Genomic DNA, 21,236 nt, shown 5'->3' with positions numbered 1-21,236 from the left:
ATTTCTATAGTGTTTTATGCCCTGAAAAAGCCACAAGAAAACTAAACATTCTTTGAGCAGTTTTTGTGTGTTTTTTTCCTTAAAGGGAGTACTCCTCCCCTAGACATCTTATCCCCTAAGGGATAAGATGTCTGATTGCGAGGGTCTGGCAACTGGGACCCCCCGCTCCCCGCGATCTCGGTGCAGTCACCCGATGTTCTGAACATTATGTTCAGAACCCTGGGTTCGTCACGCCGCTCCCTCTCCATAAATGTCTATTGGAGGGGGCCTGATGGCCACCACGTCCCCTCCCATAGATATGAATGGAGGGGGAGTGGCGTGATGTCACGACCAAAGCCACCCAAACCCAGTAATATGAACATAATGTTCAGAATGCAGGGTGACTGCACGGAGATCATGGGGAGTCCCATCGGCCAGATCCCTGACGATCAGACATATTATCCCTTATCTAGGGATGAGCGAATCGAATCTTACGAATCTGAATCTGTTACAAATTTCAGGAAAAATTTGATTCGCAACAAATGCGATTCTATCTAATCGCTTCATTAAACTCTATTCAGTGCGGTCCAGGCTCCAGGGCTTCCAAAATGGCAGATGTGAGGACATGGGGCAAGGAATCCAGGGAAGGTGGGAACAAGAGTAGGCGGGATGACCCTGAATCACATGCAGGATGCAGCCTATCAGCAGCCAGTCACCCCTGTGATGTTACAGCCCTATAAAATCGGCAGCCATATTGCGGCCAGTCAATTCAGCCTTTCACTGCAGAGAGATAAATAGGGACAGACAGTGCTGTGTTTTGAACTGCAGCAATTCACCTCCTAGTCACATCAGCATTCTGTTGTACAGAGAGAGTGACAGAGAGCAGTGTGTGTTTCACAGAAAAGCATTCTTACTGCAGCGATTTACCTCCCAGTCACTACAGCATTCTATTACAAAGTGGGACAGAGAGCAGTGTGTTGCCCAGAACAGCAGCGATTCAGCTCAAGCACAAATCCCTCCTAGAAGCACTGATAGGGAAAGGAGTGAGATTGAAAGAGAAAGTGCAATTTTGGGTGTAGTGCACAGCGACTGTGTGCTGCAGCACTGGTGTGTACTGCTTGTGTTGTACACAAATACTTTTTTAACCCCTTAAGGACTCAGGGTTTTTCCGTTTTTGCATTTTAATCACCTTCTAAAAATCTTAACAATTAAAATTTTGCACCTAAAATGTCATATTATGGCTTATTTTTTGTGCCACCAATTCTACTTTGTAGCGATATTAGTCATTTTATTAAAATATCCACTGCAAAACGGAAAAAAGCAGTGCGTTTTTTGGTAAAAATGATACCTTATCTTTATTCTGTAGGTACAGTAAAAGGATACCCTACTTATATAGGTTTGATTTTATATTACTGCTAAAAAAAAATCATAACTACATGCATGAAAATGTATATGTTTAAAATTGGCATATTCTGACCCCTATAACTTTTTTATTTTTCCATGTACGGGCCGGTATGAGGGCTCATTTTTTGCGCCATAATCTGAAATTATTATCGGTACCATTTTTATATTGATCAGACTTTTTGATTGCTTTTTAAAAAAAATTTTCATGATATAAAAAGTGACCCAAAATATGCTATTTTGAACTTTGAAATCTTTTGGCGCGTACGCCATTAACCGTGTGGTTTAACCAACAATATATTTTTATAGTTCGGACATTTCCGCATGCGGCAATACCACATATGTTTATTTTTATTTACACAGTTTTTTTTTTTTTTACATGGGAAAGGGGGTGATTCATACTTTTATTAGGGAAGAGCTTAAATGATCTTTATTAACTTTTTTTCAAACTTTTTTTGCAGTGTTATAGCCCCCCCCCCCCCCCCGTGGCTATTACACTGCACAAACTGATCTGCTACACAGATCATTGCCGTGCATTGACACGGCAAAGATCAGTGTTATCGGCAGTCGATTGCTCAAGCCTGGATTTCAGGCTTGGAGCAGTAAATCATCGATCGGAAGCGACAGAGGCAGGTAAGGGGACCTCCGCTCGCGTTCTAGATGATCGGGACATCACACTTTCACCGCGATGGTCCCGATCAGTCCATCTGAGCTGCCGGGAAGCTTTCACTTTCACTTTAGACGAGACGATCAACTTTGAACACCGCGTCTAAAGGGTTAATAGCGCATGGCACAACGATCGGTGCTGCACGCTATTAGCCCAGGGTCCCGGCTTCCATTAGCCGCCATGACCGACCTGGCATGACGCGGGGCCACCACGTTATATACCGGATCCGGGCACAGGGCGTACAGGTACGCCCTGCGTCCTTAAGAGGTTAAGCGTACTGGAGTGCATTGTCCTCCCCTAAGTGCATACCACATATGTACATCTAATTTGTGTAGTATTTTGTTACTGTTAAATGGGCACGTTACTACAACATATCTATATTATTATTATTTTTTTTCCATTAAACTAGTTTATTTTACATTTGAAACTCGGCCACTAGGGGTCTCCCTCCTCGTGGTCGGCTGCAGGCTGGCATGACGTCACGCCTGAAAGCAATTTTATTGTTTTCGGCGGGGGCGGGGGTTATGTTTAGCGCTGTGGCCATAACAAATTTATTGTTTTCAGCGGGAGGGGAGCTGCACAGGGTGCCTCCAGCTGTTTCCCCACCACAACTCCCAGCATGCCCTGACAGCCAATAGATGTCAGAGCAAGCTGGGAGTTGTAGGGGTGAAATAGCTGGAGGCACCCTGTGTAGATAAACTAAGGGCAGAATTTGCCCCCCCCCCCCCAGCAGGCATCAGTGACGTTGTGCCTGCTGGGGAAGTCTGCCTGGTAGTGAGCACACTACCAGGCAGACAAAAAGGCATTTTTTATATAGTAAAAAATTTTTTTTAAAGCAGGGAGGGGTTTAAAGAGAGATGGGCAATAGGCAGGGACAGAAAAAAAAAAAAAAGATGGTGTGAGCTACCCTTTAAGCCCTTAAGGACGCAGGACGTAAATGTACGTCCTGGTGAGGTGGTACTTAACGCATCAGGACGTACATTTACGTCCTAAGCATAACCGCGGGCATCGGAGCGATGCCCGTGTCATGCGCGGCTGATCCCGGCTGCTGATCGCAGCCAGGGACCCGCCGGCAATGGCCGACGCCCGCGATCTCGCGGGCGGCCGCCATTAACCCCTCAGGTGCCGGGATCAATACAGATCCCGGCATCTGCGGCAGTTCGCGATTTAAATGAACGATCGGATCGCCCGCAGCGCTGCTGCGGGGATCCGATCATTCATAGCGCCGCGCGGAGGTCCCCTCTCCTTCCTCCGTGCGGCTCCCGGCATCTCCTGCTCTGGTCTGAGATCGAGCAGACCAGAGCAGGAGATGACCGATAATACTGATCTGTTCTATGTCCTATACATAGAACAGATCAGTATTAGCAATCATGGTATTGCTATGAATAGTCCCCTATGGGGACTATTCAAGTGTAAAAAAAATGTAAAAGTAAAAGTAAAAAAAAAGTGAAAAATCCCCTCCCCCAATAAAAAAGTAAAACGTCCGTTTTTTCCTATTTTACCCCCAAAAAGCGTAAAAAACATTTTTTATAGACATATTTGGTATCGCCGCGTGCGTAAATGTCCGAACTATTAAAATAAAATGTTAATGATCCCGTACGGTGAACGGCGTGAAAAAAAAAAAGTCCAAAATTCCTACTTTTTTAATACATTTTATAAAAAAAAATTATAAAAAATGTATTAAAAGTTTTTTATATGCAAATGTGGTATCAAAAAAAAGTACAGATCATGGCGCAAAAAATTAGCCCCCATACCGCCACTTATACGGAAAAATAAAAAAGTTAGAGGTCATCAAAATAAAGGGATTATAAACGTACTAATTTGGTTAAAAAGTTTGTGATTTTTTTAAAGCGCAACAATAATATAAAAGTATGTAATAATGGGTATCATTTTAATCATATTGACCCTCAGAATAAAGAAGACATGTCATTTTTACCATAAATTGTACGGCGTGAAAACAAAACCTTCCAAAATTAGCTAAATTGCGTTTTTCGTTTTAATTTCCCCACAAAAATAGTGTTTTTTGGTTGCGCCATACATTTTATGATATAATAAGTGATGTCATTACAAAGGACAACTGGTCGCGCAAAAAACAAGCCCTCATACTAGTCTGTGGATGAAAATATAAAAGAGTTATGATTTTTAGAAGGCGAGGAGGAAAAAATGAAAACGTAAAAATTAAATTGTCTGAGTCCTTAAGGCCAAAATGGGCTGAGTCCTTAAGGGGTTAAAGTCTCAAGGGCCTAGGTACTGTGAAAGGCCAGGCAAAAGTACTCACTGGCTGGTGTTGAATACAAATAGATTTTTAAGTGTACTGTAGTGCATTTTTCTCCACTCATAAGTGCATACCTGTTACGCCGAGCGCTCCGGGTCCCCGCTCCTCCCCGGAGCGCTCGCTACACTCTCCTCACTGCAGCGCTCCGGTCGGATCCACTGACCCGGGGCGCTGCGATACCGCCTCCAGCCGGGATGCGATTCGCGATGCGGGTAGCGCCCGCTCGCGATGCGCACCCCGGCTCCCGTACCTGACTCGCTCCCCGTCAGTCCTGTCCCGGCGCGCGCGGCCCCGCTCCCTAGGGCGCGCGCGCGCCGGGTCTTTGCGATTTAAAGGGCCACTGCGCCGCTGATTGGCGCAGTGGTTCCAATTAGTGTTATCACCTGTGCACTTCCCTATATCACCTCACTTCCCCTGCACTTCCTTGCCGGATCTTGTTGCCATCGTGCCAGTGAAAGCGTTTCCTTGTGAGTTCCTAGCCTGTGTTCCAGACCTCCTGCCGTTGCCCCTGACTACGATCCTTGCTGCCTGCCTCGACCTTCTGCTATGTCCGACCTTGCTTCTGTCTACTCCCTTGTACCGCGCCTATCTTCAGCAGCCAGAGAGGTTGAGCCGTTGCTAGTGGATACGACCTGGTCACTACCGCCGCAGCAAGACCATCCCGCTTTGCGGCGGGCTCTGGTGAAAACCAGTAGTGACTTAGAACCGATCCACTAGCACGGTCCACGCCAATCCCTCTCTGGCACAGAGGATCCACTACCTGCCAGCCGGCATCGTGACAGTAGATCCGGCCATGGATCCCGCTGAAGTTCCTCTGCCAGTTGTCGCTGACCTCACCACGGTGGTCGCCCAGCAGTCACAACAGATAGCGCAACAAGGCCAACAGCTGTCTCAACTGACCGTTATGCTACAGCAGTTACTACCACAGCTTCAGCAATCATCTCCTCCGCCAGCTCCTGCACCTCCTCCGCAGCGAGTGGCCGCTTCTGGACTACGACTATCCTTGCCGGATAAATTTGATGGGGACTCTAAATTTTGCCGTGGCTTTCTTTCCCAATGTTCATTGCACTTGGAGATGATGTCGGACCAGTTTCCCACTGAAAGGTCTAAGGTGGCTTTCGTAGTCAGCCTTCTGTCTGGAAAAGCCCTGTCTTGGGCCACACCGCTCTGGGACCGCAATGACCCCGTCACTGCCTCTGTACACTCCTTCTTCTCGGAAATTCGAAGTGTCTTTGAGGAACCTGCCCGAGCCTCTTCTGCTGAGACTGCCCTGTTGAACCTGGTCCAGGGTAATTCTTCCGTTGGCGAGTATGCCGTACAATTCCGTACTCTTGCTTCAGAATTATCCTGGAATAATGAGGCCCTCTGCGCGACCTTTAAAAAAGGCCTATCCAGCAACATTAAAGATGTTCTGGCCGCACGAGAAATCCCTGCTAATCTACATGAACTCATTCACCTAGCCACTCGCATTGACATGCGTTTTTCCGAAAGGCGTCAGGAGCTCCGCCAGGATATGGACTCTGTTCGCACGAGGCGTTTCTTCTCCCCGGCTCCTCTCTCCTCTGGTCCCCTGCAATCTGTTCCTGTGCCTCCCGCCGTGGAGGCTATGCAGGTCGACCGGTCTCGCCTGACACCTCAAGAGAGGACACGACGCCGCATGGAGAATCTCTGCCTGTACTGTGCTAGTACCGAACACTTCCTGAAGGATTGTCCTATCCGTCCTCCCCGCCTGGAAAGACGTACGCTGACTCCGCACAAAGGTGAGACAGTCCTTGATGTCTACTCTGCTTCTCCACGTCTTACTGTGCCTGTGCGGATATCTGCCTCTGCCTTCTCCTTCTCTACTGTGGCCTTCTTGGACTCCGGATCTGCAGGAAATTTTATTTTGGCCTCTCTCGTCAACAGGTTCAACATCCCGGTGACCAGTCTCGCCAGACCCCTCTACATCAATTGTGTAAATAATGAAAGATTGGTCTGTACCATACGTTTCCGCACGGAGCCCCTCCTAATGTGCATCGGATCTCATCACGAGAGGATTGAACTTTTGGTCCTCCCCAATTGCACTTCTGAAATTCTCCTTGGACTTCCCTGGCTTCAACTTCATTCCCCAACCCTGGATTGGTCCTCTGGGGAGATCAAGAGTTGGGGGCCCTCTTGTTCCAAGGACTGCCTAAAACCGGTTCCCAGTAACCCTTGCCGTGACTCTGTGGTTCCTCCTGTAACCGGTCTCCCCAAGGCCTATATGGACTTTGCGGATGTTTTTTGCAAAAAACAAGCTGAGACTCTACCTCCTCACAGGCCTTATGATTGTCCTATCGACCTCCTCCCGGGCACTACTCCACCCCGGGGCAGAATCTATCCTCTGTCCGTCCCAGAGACTCTTGCCATGTCTGAATACGTCCAGGAAAATTTAAAAAAGGGCTTTATCCGTAAATCCTCCTCTCCTGCCGGAGCCAGATTTTTCTTTGTGTCCAAAAAAGATGGCTCCCTACGTCCTTGCATTGACTACCGCGGTCTTAATAAAATCACGGTTAAGAACCGCTACCCCCTACCCCTCATCTCTGAACTCTTTGATCGCCTCCAAGGTGCCCATATCTTTACCAAACTGGATTTAAGAGGTGCTTATAATCTCATCCGCATCAGAGAGGGGGATGAATGGAAAACGGCATTTAACACCAGAGATGGACACTTTGAGTATCTGGTCATGCCCTTTGGCCTGTGCAACGCCCCTGCCGTCTTTCAAGACTTTGTTAATGAAATTTTTCGTGATCTCCTATACTCCTGTGTTGTTGTATATCTGGACGATATCCTGATTTTTTCTGCCAATCTAGAAGAACACCGCCAACATGTCCGTATGGTTCTTCAGAGACTTCGTGACAATCAACTCTATGCCAAAATAGAGAAATGTCTGTTTGAATGCCAATCTCTTCCTTTCCTAGGATACTTGGTCTCTGGCCAGGGACTACAAATGGATCCAGACAAACTCTCTGCCGTCTTAGATTGGCCACGCCCCTCCGGACTCCGTGCCATCCAACGTTTTTTGGGGTTCGCCAATTATTACAGGCAATTTATTCCACATTTTTCTACCATTGTGGCTCCTATCGTGGCTTTAACCAAAAAAAATGCCGATCCCAAGTCTTGGCCTCCTCAAGTGGAAGACGCCTTTAAACGGCTCAAGTCTGCCTTTTCTTCGGCTCCCGTGCTCTCCAGACCTGACCCATCTAAACCCTTCCTATTGGAGGTTGATGCCTCCTCAGTGGGAGCTGGAGCTGTCCTTCTACAAAAAAATTCTTCCGGGCATGCTGTTACTTGTGGTTTTTTTTCTAGGACCTTCTCTCCGGCGGAGAGGAACTACTCCATCGGGGATCGAGAGCTTCTAGCCATTAAATTAGCACTTGAGGAATGGAGGCATCTGCTGGAGGGATCAAGATTTCCAGTTATTATTTACACCGATCACAAAAACCTCTCCTACCTCCAGTCTGCCCAACGGCTGAATCCTCGCCAGGCCAGGTGGTCTCTGTTCTTTGCCCGATTTAATTTTGAAATTCACTTTCGGCCTGCCGATAAGAACATTAGGGCCGATGCTCTCTCTCGTTCCTCAGATGCTTCTGAAGTTGAACTCTCTCCTCAACACATCATTCCTCCTGACTGCCTGATTTCCACTTCTCCAGCCTCCATCAGGCAAACTCCTCCAGGAAAGACCTTTGTTTCTCCACGCCAACGCCTCGGAATCCTCAAATGGGGTCACTCCTCCCATCTCGCAGGTCATGCGGGCATCAAGAAATCTGTGCAACTCATCTCTCGCTTCTATTGGTGGCCGACTCTAGAGACAGATGTGGTGGACTTTGTGCGAGCCTGCACTATCCGTGCCCGGGATAAGACTCCTCGCCAGAAGCCCGCTGGTTTTCTTCATCCTCTGCCTGTCCCCGAACAGCCTTGGTCTCTGATTGGTATGGATTTTATTACTGACTTACCCCCATCCCGTGGCAACACTGTTATTTGGGTGGTCGTTGATCGATTCTCCAAAATGGCACATTTCATCCCTCTTCCTGGTCTTCCTTCAGCGCCTCAGTTGGCTAAACAATTTTTTGTACACATTTTTCGTCTTCACGGGTTGCCTACGCAGATCGTCTCGGATAGAGGCGTCCAATTCGTGTCTAAATTCTGGAGGGCTCTCTGTAAACAACTCAAGATTAAATTAAATTTTTCTTCTGCATATCATCCTCAATCCAATGGACAAGTAGAAAGAATTAACCAGGTCTTGGGTGATTATTTACGACATTTTGTTTCCTCCCGCCAGGATGACTGGGCAGATCTTCTACCATGGGCCGAATTCTCGTATAACTTCAGAGTCTCTGAATCCTCCTCCAAATCCCCATTTTTCGTGGTGTACGGCCGTCACCCTCTTCCCCCCCTCCCTACCCCCTTGCCCTCTGGTCTGCCCGCTGTGGATGAAATTTCTCGTGATCTTTCCATCATATGGAGAGAGACCCAAAATTCTCTCTTAAAGGCTTCTTCACGCATGAAGAAATTCGCGGATAAGAAAAGAAGAGCTCCTCCCATTTTTTCCCCTGGAGACAAGGTATGGCTCTCCGCTAAATATGTCCGCTTCCGTGTCCCTAGCTATAAGTTGGGACCACGCTATCTTGGTCCTTTCAAAATTTTGTGCCAGATTAATCCTGTCTCTTACAAACTTCTTCTTCCTCCTTCTCTTCGTATTCCTAATGCCTTTCACGTTTCTCTCCTTAAACCACTTATCATTAACCGTTTTTCTCCCAAATCTGTTCCTCCCACTCCTGTTTCCGGCTCCTCAGACATCTTCTCCGTCAAAGAGATTTTAGCATCCAAAAAGGTCAGAGGGAAAACCTTTTTTTTAGTGGATTGGGAGGGTTGTGGTCCAGAAGAGAGATCCTGGGAACCTGAGGACAATATCCTAGACAAAAGTCTGCTCCTCAGGTTCTCAGGCTCTAAGAAGAGGGGGAGACCCAAGGGGGGGGGGGTACTGTTACGCCGAGCGCTCCGGGTCCCCGCTCCTCCCCGGAGCGCTCGCTACACTCTCCTCACTGCAGCGCTCCGGTCGGATCCACTGACCCGGGGCGCTGCGATACCGCCTCCAGCCGGGATGCGATTCGCGATGCGGGTAGCGCCCGCTCGCGATGCGCACCCCGGCTCCCGTACCTGACTCGCTCCCCGTCAGTCCTGTCCCGGCGCGCGCGGCCCCGCTCCCTAGGGCGCGCGCGCGCCGGGTCTTTGCGATTTAAAGGGCCACTGCGCCGCTGATTGGCGCAGTGGTTCCAATTAGTGTTATCACCTGTGCACTTCCCTATATCACCTCACTTCCCCTGCACTTCCTTGCCGGATCTTGTTGCCATCGTGCCAGTGAAAGCGTTTCCTTGTGAGTTCCTAGCCTGTGTTCCAGACCTCCTGCCGTTGCCCCTGACTACGATCCTTGCTGCCTGCCTCGACCTTCTGCTACGTCCGACCTTGCTTCTGTCTACTCCCTTGTACCGCGCCTATCTTCAGCAGCCAGAGAGGTTGAGCCGTTGCTAGTGGATACGACCTGGTCACTACCGCCGCAGCAAGACCATCCCGCTTTGCGGCGGGCTCTGGTGAAAACCAGTAGTGACTTAGAACCGATCCACTAGCACGGTCCACGCCAATCCCTCTCTGGCACAGAGGATCCACTACCTGCCAGCCGGCATCGTGACAATACCACATACGTACATCTAAGCGGTGTACTATTTTGTTCCTGTTAACCCATTAAGGACCCAGCCTACATTCTCCTTGAGGACCCGGCCATTTTTTGCACATCTCACCACTGTCAATTTAAGCATTAATAACTCTGAGATGCTTTTACTTTTCATTCTGATTCCAAGACTGTTTTTTCGGGACATATTCTACTTTATGTTAGTGGTAAAATTTTTTCAATACTTGCATCATTTCTTGGTGAAAAATTCCCAAATTTGATGAAAAATTTGAAAATTTTGCATTTTTTAAACTTTGAAGCTCTCTGCTTGTAAGAAAAATGGACATCCCAAATAAATGATATATTGATTCACATATGCAATAGGTCTACTTTATGTTGGCATCATAGGGTTGACATGTTTTTACTTTTGGAAGACATCAGAGGGCTTCAAAGTTAAGCAGCAATTTTACCAATTTTTCACAAAATATTCAAAATCAGAATTTTTCGGGGACCAGTTCAGTTTTTAAGTGGATTTGAGGGGCCTTCATATTATAAATACTCCATAAATGACCCCATTATAAAAACTGAACCCCTAAAAAGTATTCAAAATGACATTCAGAAAGTGTGTTAACTCTTTAGGTGTTTCACATGAATAGCAGCAAAGTGAAGGAGAAAATTAAAAATCTTCATTTATACCACTCGCATGTTCTTGTAGACCCAGTTTTTGAATTTTTACAAGGGGTAAAAGGAGAGAAATCACCCTAAAATTTGTAACTCAATTTCTCTTGAGTAAGGAAATACCTCATATGTGTATGGCAAGTGCTCTGTGGGTGCACTACAGGGCTCAGAAAGGAAGGAGCGACAATGGGATTTTGGAGAGTAAGTTTTGCTGAAATGGTTTTGGGGGGGCATGTCACATGCCAGAACAGCAAAAAAACAGCAAAAAAAAAACACACGGCATGCTATTTTGGAAACTACACCCCTCAGGGAACGTAACAACGGGTACAGTGAGCCTGAACACCCCACAGGTGTTTGACGACTTTTCGTTAAAGTTGAAAGTGTAAATGAAATTTTTTTCATTAAAATGCAGTTTTTTCCCCAAATTTTACATTTTTACAAGGGGTAATAGGAGAAAATGTCCCCCAAAATTTGTAACCCAGTCTCTTCTGAGTATGGAAATATCCCATGTGAGGACGTCAAGTGCTCTGCTGGCGCACTACAATGCTCAGAAGAGAACGAGTCACATTTGGCTTTTGGAAAGCAAATTTTGCTGAAAGGGTTTTTGGGGACATGTTACATTTAGGAAGCCCCTATGGTGCCAGAACAGCAAAAAAAATAAAAATAATAATAAAAACTCATGGTATACTATTTTGGAAACTACACCCCTCAAGGAACGTAACAAGGGGTACAGTGAGCCTTAACACCCCACAGGTGTTTGATGACTTTTCGTTAAAGTTGGACGTGTAAATGAAAAAATAAATTTTTCACTAAAATGCAGTTTTTCCCCCAAATTTAACATTTTTACAAGGGGTAAGAGGAGAAAATGCCCTCCCCCCCCACAAATGTATATCCTCATTTCTTCTGAGTATGGAAATACCCCATGTGTGGGCATCAATGGCTCTGCTGGCGCACTACAATGCTCAGAAAGGAAGGAGCGCCATTGATCTTCTGGGAGAGAATTTGGTTGGAATAGAAGTCGGGGGCCTTGTGCATTTAAAAAGCCCCCTGTGGTGCCAGAACAGTGGACCCCCCACCATGTGACAACCTTTTTGGAAACTATACCCCTCACAGAATTTAATAAGGGGTGCAGTGAGAATTTACACCCCACTAGCATTTGACTGGTCTTTGGAACAGTGGGCTGAGCAAATGAAAAATTACATTTTTCATTTTCACGGACCACTGTTCCAAAAATCTGTGGAGCATAAATGCTCACTGCACCCCTTATTACATTCCGTGAGGGGTATAGTTTCCAAAATGGGGTCATATGTGTGTGTGTGTGAGGGGGGGTCCATTGTTCTGGCACTATTGGGGCTTTGTAAACACATGTGGCCTTCAATTCCCTACAAATTTTCTCTCTAAAAGCCCAATGGTGCTCTTCTCTACTGAGAGAAGTTCTGTAGTTTGCCAGCAGAGCACTTTACATCCACATATGGGGTATGGTCTTACTCATAAGAAATGGGGTTACAAATTTTGCAAGGCTTTTTTTATATTTTACATTGTGAAAATGAAAAATTTAGGGTAACACCAGCATTTTAGTTAAAAATTTTTTTTTTTTTCCGTTTTCCCATCCAAATTTTACGAAAATGTGTCAAACACCTGTGGGGTGTTAAGGCCTACTATACCCCTTGTCACATTCCGTGAGGGGTGTAGTTTCCAAAATGGGGTCACATGTGGGTATTTATTTTTTTGCGTTTATGTCAGAACCGATGTAAAATCAGCCGCCCCTGTGCAAATCACTAATTTAGGCCTCAAATGTACATAGTGCGCTCTCACTCCTGAGCCTTGTTGCGCGCTCGCAGAGCATTTTACGCCCACATATGGGGTATTTCTGTACTTGCGTTATAAATTTGGGGGGTCTTTTTTTCCTTTTACGTCTTGTGAAAATAAAAAGTATGGGGCAACACCAGCATGTTAGTGTGAAAATCTTTCACTAACAGGCTGGTGTAGACCACAACTTTTCCTTTTCATAAGGGGTAAAAGGAGAAAAAAAGAACGCAATTTCTCCCCAGTATGGAAATACCCCATATGTGGCCCTAAACTGTTTCCTTGAAATAGGACAGGGCTCCAAAGTGAGATATGCTGCAGCTCCAACTTTTCCCCTGCACAGGTTTTGATAAATCTCCCCCCTTGTGCATTGTGGGAAGGCTGGGGGTATTGTGTTTGAAGGAGGCTGGAGTCATTTGTAGGGAAAAGGGGAGGATATTGCTGGAAAAGTGCAGAGCCTAATAAAATGTGCTAGCTACAGCTCTGTTTGTAATGCACATCCCATCGTGTAACAATGTTTAGCACTCGGCCTTTTGGCTAAGATCAAGTGTAGTATCTGTTCTTATCAGTGGTTTAGTCTCTGCCATTGATGTAGGATGGATGCTGCATGGAGGAGCAGGTGTTCCGGGGCTGGTGCCACGTAACCAGCTCAACGGCTGTCCTGATGTGACCTGTTTCCTCCGGGTCTCGCCATGAGGTAGAGGGGTGTAGAGCCGAGGTACGTCAGTGCCTCGGGGACTAGTGACCCTGAGGTGCCAAAACTCACTGGGTGTTATAACTCACTGTGAAAGCACTGCACCATTACTCTTCACCTTTGGCACTCACCCTTGGTATCCCGGCCTTCTGGCTAGGATCGGGGAAATTTTTATAGATCCGTCCGGATGACCGGGCAGTATATCTGTACTTCATTCACTTATTTATTATTTTTTGTATGTCACTCTGCCATGTTTCGTGTTTTTCTTTGTACACAGGATTGGCAGGATGCGGTAGCCCTTCTGGGTGTCCCTCCTGGCGGTCTAGGGGAGGTGTGTGTGGCCATTAGGTTCCTCCCCTCCCTGCAACCTCACCTCCCTGCAACCCCTGGGCATCGGTCAAGATACCATCAGTATACGGCTCCTTGGCTGATACCTTGGTTAACGCCAAGGTTGAAGCCAGGAACATTTTCGGCCCCTTAGTAGCTTCGGCAAAAAGGGACATCGAACTTGGATCCTTGCAGGTGCTTTTTGGCCCGGAGGTGAAGGATAGGTTTGTTGGGGGGCCTCTCTCCTGTAGGATGTAGACCGCATCCTTTGTGCACGTTTTTTTAGTGTGACTCGTTTGGACTTTTTCATGCACTTTGGGTGATAGAGAGCACTTGCCTCGGCTCTTAAAAAAAAAAAAAAAAGTAACAATGTTTAGCACTTATCTGCTCCCTCTTATAAGAGCCTTGTAGTTAGCATACTTGGTTTAAAGATGTTCAATAATTTATGAAATGTGACTTGTAAATTTAATAAATAATCATAATTTATTGTGAGTTGTGGGAAGGCTGGTGACATTGTGTTTGGAGGAGGCTAGAGTCATTTGTAGGGAAAAGGGGAGGATAATGCTGGAAAAGTGCAGAGCTTAATACTAATATGTTTGTGTTGAAGGTTCTGCCTAAGAGTTTTGGCTGGAACAGGTTATCATGATGTCCTGTGCCAGATGGGGAAGAAGAAAAGAAGAGAATGACTCTGATCAGTGAATAAGTCATTTGTGAGCATTTCGCTGCATAAAACCGTACAATTTACTGTTCTCACCTCAGGAGCAAAAAGAGCTAGCTACAGCTCTGTCTGTAATGCACACCATGTAACAATGTTTAGCACTAATCTGATCACCTTGTAGTTTGCGGACTTTGTTTAAAGACTTTTTATAATTTATGAAAAGTTACTTGTAAATTTTGAAATAAAATTTAACAGAATTTAAATAAATATTTTAGATCCATAAAAGCCAGGTAAAAAGTTCAGAATGGAAGGTAACTCTTGTCACAACAATCTCATGGCATGAAGGACATTTCCAAAAGAATCTGCATGTCATCCTGAATAACAGTATTATTTCACTAACCCAACACACTCCCTATGGTTGTTACAGCAAGTGTTCTACACTCCTATTGAGGCTCTCTGTAGGCCAGAATAGCTGTTTTTTTTATAGCAATTCGCCACAAATAAATTTGTGACAAAACTATTTTTTTGGGAAAATTCGGCGAATCATCCGAATCAAATTTTTAAAGAAATTCGCTCATCTCTGCCCTTATCCTTTGGATAGGGGATAAGATATCCAGGGCTGAGAACCCCTTTGAAATAGTGTGCATTAGTGCATATATTTTTATTTTCTTATTATTTTTATTATATAGTTTTTTTTTTTTTATTGAAGAATGTGAAAAAAGCCATAAAAAACAATTCAGCAGCAATTACAACCCTATAGGTAAAACTGGGTAAAATGCCATGGCTTCACATATGACAATTTATAGAAAAATACAATTTTTTTGTGGTATTCACTGGTCATTCTTACTAATGAATTTTGGTAAAACAATGCTGTGGCTAAATGCTATTTAATTTAAAGTGCTATGACCTTGCTGTCACTGACCATTCCTGTCAGGCCCCTCATGGTTTTAAAAGGGTATTCCAGGCCAAAACTTTTTTTATATATCAACTGGCTCCGGAAAGTTAAACAGATTTGTGAATTACTTCTATTAAAAAATCTTAATCCTTGCAATAGTTATTAGCTTCTGAAGTTGAGTTGCTGTTTTCTGTCTAACTGCTTTCTGATGACTCACGTCCCAGGAGCTGTGCAGCTCCTATAGGGATATTTTCCCACCATACACAGCTCCCGGGATGTGACATCATCATTGAGCAGTTAGACAGAAAACTTCAGAATCTAATAACTATTGGAAGGATTAAGCTTTTTAAATAGAAGCAATTTACAAATCCGGAGCCAGTTGATATATAAAAAAAAAGTTTTTGCCTGGAATACCCCTTTAACCCCTTCCCGACCTATGGCATAAATGTACGTCATGGAAGGGAAGGTTTTCCCGACCCATGACGTACATGTACGCCATGTATTATATTGGCCGCAGCTAAAAGTGCAGTGCTGCGCCCGGTAAGATGGTGACTATCACTGATAGCCAGCCATCTTGCCTCGGGACCCAGGGGGGTTTCGTCCGCCCCCCCTCACAGCGATCGCTCCTATCAGCTAGTCAAATCTGACTAGCTGATGGCAGCGTTTCGCACATCAAAATCCTAAGCAGCGTGGAGTGTGTGTCCCGATCATGGGGATCGGGACACACACTGCTCTGCTAGGAGACCCCAGTGTCCCCCTTCCCCCTGGTGCCCCTTCCCCCGGTGTCCCTTACCTGTCCGGAGCTGCCGGTGTATTGCAGGGGATTGCAATCTGTCCCTGTGCCCGACGGCATGCTTTACTTTCACTTTCATTTTCTAAATTTTTTTATTTCTTTTTTAAGTTGTACAACAGCCCTAGTGTCCAAAACTTGGTACTGCATGTTTTGGGCACTAGACACAATGGGAAGCTATTGTAAAGTAAAAGGAAAAAAAAAAACATTTAAATAAAATAAAATAAATAATAAAAAAAATATATATACATATATATATATATATATATATATATATACACACACACACATACACGTGTGTATATATATATATATATATATACTTATATATGTGTGTGTGTGTATATATATATATATATTATACACACACACACATATATATTCAAAATGTTATTGTTCCCAATAAAAAACTTGATTTTGAACTTTTGTAGAAAATCTGAAAAAAATGCTCATAATAATATAAGCCTTCTAATGTCGTAAAAAAGTAAAGGAATGCTTAACAAATGATGCCAGCATAAAGTAGACATGTTGTGGATGTGAACTCATAACAACATTTTTTTGGCATGACTATTTCTCTAAACACCGACATAGGAGACTATACCTCTAAGGGGTAAGTAATGTGCAAAATAGAAGCACCACCAAAAAAATTGCAAAAAAATTGCAAAAAGAATTATGCACAGATAAATAACTAAGCAATAGATAAGAGAAAATTAGCAAAATCTTTATTAGAGTATATCATTAGTTAAAAGACAATAGCATAAATACAGAATAAAAACAAGGCACCAGAGAATACTGCAGATGGGTAGGTAAGGACTGGAACTAGGTATAGAGAAGTACTGATAATGGATATAAATGCTAGGTCATAGGGCAAAAAGAGTATGAGTCAAACAGGGAACGCACCAGATGGCTGCTAAACGCAAGCACAGGGGCAGGGAAAGAGTAGACACAAAGGATCAAACCCAGGGACCAGAGAGAACAAGTATGCCAGACCTTACCTACCAACCCCAACGATCGTTTCACCACTGAATGGCTTCCTCAGGGGGTGTGGCTATCCTACCTTCTTACTGGCCTTATATGCGGCATATAAGGCCAGTAAGAAGGTAGGATAGCCACACCCCCTGAGGAAGCCATTCAGTGGTGAAACGATCGTTGGGGTTGGTAGGTAAGGTCTGGCATACTTGTTCTCTCTGGTCCCTGGGTTTGATCCTTTGTGTCTACTCTTTCCCTGCCCCTGTGCTTGCGTTTAGCAGCCATCTGGTGCGTTCCCTGTTTGACTCATACTCTTTTTGCCCTATGACCTAGCATTTATATCCATTATCAGTACTTCTCTATACCTAGTTCCAGTCCTTACCTACCCATCTGCAGTATTCTCTGGTGCCTTGTTTTTATTCTGTATTTATGCTATTGTCTTTTAACTAATGATATACTCTAATAAAGATTTTGCTAATTTTCTCTTATCTATTGCTTAGTTATTTATCTGTGCATAATTCTTTTTGCAATTTTTTTGCAATTTTTTTGGTGATGACTATTTCTCTCACAAGTAGAGAGTTTCAAACATAGAAAAATGAAAAAAAATTACATTTTTCACAATTTTTTTTAGTTTTTTACAAAAATCGCTTCATGTATCAACAAAAATGTACCACTAATATAAAGTACAATATGTCTCGAAAAAACAATCTCTGAATCACTTTGCTTGTTAAAAGCAGTTCAAAGTTATTACCACTTAAAGAGACACATGTCAGATTTGGAAAAACGGACTGGGTCATGAAGGCCAAAACTAGCTGGGTCATGAAGGGGTTAATATTCTATTTAATGTATTGTTAGTGAATACTCTGTATGGACCTGACAAAGAGAGAATTAGTCTCTTGAACACTTTGCTCCAATAAAGTGTTTATACTATTTAATTTTTTCTTTCTTTCTTTTTTTTTTATTTCTTTTTTTTAAACTTGCTCGATTTTCCCATATTGCTGGCAAAAATGATGTTAAATCTGGACAGTGGTAGGAGACCACACCCCTCACAGTCAGTCCCGCCTAGTTAGAAAAAAAAAAGCAGCCTAGCCACAATGTTGAACTCTTCCTTACATTTTTGGGGGACATTATGGTTTAGTAAAAAAAACTTTGCAGCCAAATGTTACATAAATATCTACGGTAAAAGAAATAAGCTACACTATATACAATGTATTTTGGTTTATGTGGTTTTAGATGTTTGTTGAACCAGTGCAATTGTTTTTTTTTTTTTACCCCTTTGGATACACAACCTTTCTGGCATTTCTCTCATAGGCTTCTTTCTAGCACTTGAGAATGTGAGGGAAAAAATGCATATACAAAAATACGCTATTGTTACGCCGAGTGCTCCGGGTCCCTGCTCCTCCCCGGAGCACTCGCGGCGTCTCTCTCTCTGCAGCGCCCCGGTCAGACCCGCTGACCGGGAGCGCTGCACTGACATTGCCGGCGGGGATGCGATTCGTATAGCGGGACGCGCCGGCTCGCGAATCACATCCCAAGTCACTTACCCGTCCCGGTCCCCGGCTGTCATGTTCTGGCGCCCGCGGCTCCGCTCTCTAGGGCGCGCGCGCGCCAGCTCTCTAAGATTTAGAGGGCCAGTGCACCAATGATTGGTGCCTGGCCCAATAAGCCTAATTAGCTTCCACCTGCTCCCTGTCTATATTACCTCACTTCCCCTGCACTTCCTTGCCGGATCTTGTTGCCTTGTGCCAGTGAAAGCGTTTAGTGTTGTCCAAAGCCTGTGTTCCAGATCTCCTGCTATCCTCTTTGACTACGAACCTTGCCGCCTGCCCCGACCTTCTGCTATGTCTGACCTTGCCTCTGCCTAGTCCTTCTGTCCCACGCCTTCTCAGCAGTCAGCGAGGTTGAGCCGTTGCCGGTGGATACGACCTGGTTGCTACCGCCACAGCAAGACCATCCCGCTTTGCGGCGGGCTCTGGTGAAAACCAGTAGCAACCCTAGAACCGGTCCACCGACACGGTCCACGCCAATCCCTCGCTGACACAGAGGATCCACATCCAGCCTGCCGAATCGTAACAGTAGATCCGGCCATGGATCCCGCTGAGGTGCCGCTGCCAAGTCTCGCTGACCTATCCACGGTGGTCGCTCAGCAATCGCAGCAAATTGCCCAACAAGGACAGCAGCTGTCGCAGTTGACCGCCACGTTACAGCAACTTCTGCCACTGCTACAGCAGCAACCATCTCCTCCGCCAGCTCCTGCACCTCCTCCGCAGCGAGTGGCCGCTCCTAGCCTCCGCTTGTCCCTGCCGGACAAATTTGATGGGGACTCTAGACTCTGCCGTGGCTTCTTGTCTCAATGTTCCCTACATATGGAGTTGTTGTCGAACCAATTTCCTACAGAACGGTCTAAGGTGGCGTTCGTAGTGAGTCTTCTATCTGGAAAGGCTTTGTCTTGGGCCACACCGCTCTGGGACCGCAATGATCCTGCCACAGTCCAGTCCTTCTTCGCTGAAGTCCGTAGTGTCTTCGAAGAACCAGCCCGAGCTTCTTCTGCCGAGATTGCCCTGCTGAACCTGGTCCAGGGTAATTCTTCAGTAGGCGAGTACGCCATCCAATTTCGTACTCTTGCTTCCGAATTATCTTGGAATAATGAGGCTCTCTGCGCGACCTTTAAAAAAGGCCTATCCAGTAACATCAAGGATGTGCTGGCCGCACAAGAGATTTCTGCCAACCTGCAAGAACTTATCCATTTGGCCACCCGCATTGACATGCGTTTTTCTGAGAGACACCAGGAGCTCCGCCAGGAAAAAGACCTTGATCTCTGGGCACCTCTCCCACAGTATCCTTTGCAATCTACCCCTGTGCCTCCCGCCGAGGAGGCTATGCAAGTGGATCGGTCTCGCCTGAGCCATGAAGAGAGGACTCGCCGTAGGGAAAAAAATCTATGTCTGTACTGCGCTAGTACGAACATTTCTTGGTGGATTGCCCTATTCGTCCTCCACGTCTAGGAAACGCACGCACGCACCCAGCTCACGTGGGTGTGGCGTCCCTTGGTACGAAGTCTGCTTCTCCACGTCTCACTGTGCCCGTGCGGATTTCTCCTTCTACCAACTTCTCCCTCTCAGCCGTGGCCTGCTTGGACTCTGGTGCTTCTGGAAATTTTATTCTGGACTCTTTGGTGAATAAGTTCTGCATCCCGCTGACCCGTCTCATCAAGCCGCTCTACATTTCTTCGGTCAACGAAGTGAAGTTGGACTGTACTGTGCGTTACCGCACAGAACCCCTCTTAATGTGCATTGGACCCCATCACGAAAAGATTGAATTTTTCGTCCTTCCCAACTGCACCTCTGAAGTCCTCCTCGGTCTGCCATGGCTCCAGCATCATTCTCCCACCCTTGACTGGACCACCGGGGAGATCAAGAATTGGGGTTCTGCTTGCCGTAAGAAATGCCTCACATCTGCTCCCAGTCCCGTCTGTCGGGCCTCAGTGTCTCCTCCTGTGCCTGGTCTCCCCAAGGCCTATCTGGACTGTGCCATGCCTCCTCATAGCCCCCGTCCTGGTGACACTCTGCCCCGTGACAAGCTTCACCCTCTGCCCCCCCTCCCCATTCCCACTTCTTCTGAACTACCTGCCGCTGGTATAGCTACCCAGGACTTCTTTTTTCAGAAGGAGATTCAAGAGGTGTCCCCTATGTTCTCGTCTCTTTTGAAGGGACAAGGAGACAAAAAGAGGGGGAGACCTAAGGGGGGGGGGTACTGTCACGCCGAGTGCTCCGGGTCCCTGCTCCTCCCCGGAGCGCTCGCGGCATCTCTCTCTCTGCAGCGCCCCGGTCAGACCCGCTGACCGGGAGCGCTGCACTGACATTGCCGGCGGGGATGCGATTCGCATAGCGGGACGCGCCCGCTCGCGAATCGCATCCCAAGTCACTTACCCGTCCCAGTCCCCGGCTGTCATGTTCTGGCGCGCGTGGCTCCGCTCTCTAGGGCGCGCGCGCGCCAGCTCTCTAGGATTTATAGGGCCAGTGCACCAATGATTGGTGCCTGGCCCAATCAGCCTAATTAGCTTCCACCTGCTCCCTGTCTATATTACCTCACTTCCACTGCACTTCCTTGCCGGATCTTGTTGCCTTGTGCCAGTGAAAGCGTTTAGTGTAGTCCAAAGCCTGTGTTCCAGATCTCCTGCTATCCTCATTGACTACGAACCTTGCCGCCTGCCCCGACCTTCTGCTACGTCTGACCTTGCCTCTGCCTAGTCCTTCTGTCCTTCTCAGCAGTCAGCGAGGTTGAGCCGTTGCCGGTGGATACGACCTGGTTGCTACCGCCGCAGCAAGACCATCCCGCTTTGCGGCGGGCTCTGGTGAAAACCAGTAGCAACCCTAGAACCGGTCCACCAACATGGTCCACGCCAATCCCT

At 46.2% G+C, this 21,236-nt stretch overlaps 1 protein-coding gene and 1 non-coding gene across 4 annotated transcripts in view; one reads left to right on the top strand and one right to left on the bottom strand.

The window, feature by feature from the left end:
• Positions 1–21,236, bottom strand: part of RALYL (RALY RNA binding protein like) — a 738,312-nt gene that overhangs the window by 402,315 nt on the left and 314,761 nt on the right. The window lies entirely within an intron of this gene.
• On the top strand, positions 13,011–13,192 carry LOC130274688 (U2 spliceosomal RNA). The gene has a single exon (XR_008844434.1). It is a non-coding gene; the product is annotated as a U2 spliceosomal RNA (small nuclear RNA).

This window comes from Hyla sarda, chromosome 5 (genome assembly GCF_029499605.1).
Source record: "Hyla sarda isolate aHylSar1 chromosome 5, aHylSar1.hap1, whole genome shotgun sequence".
In the NCBI taxonomy this organism is placed as follows: Eukaryota; Metazoa; Chordata; class Amphibia; order Anura; family Hylidae; genus Hyla; species Hyla sarda.
This window is presented reverse-complemented; position numbering and strand designations above follow the sequence as displayed.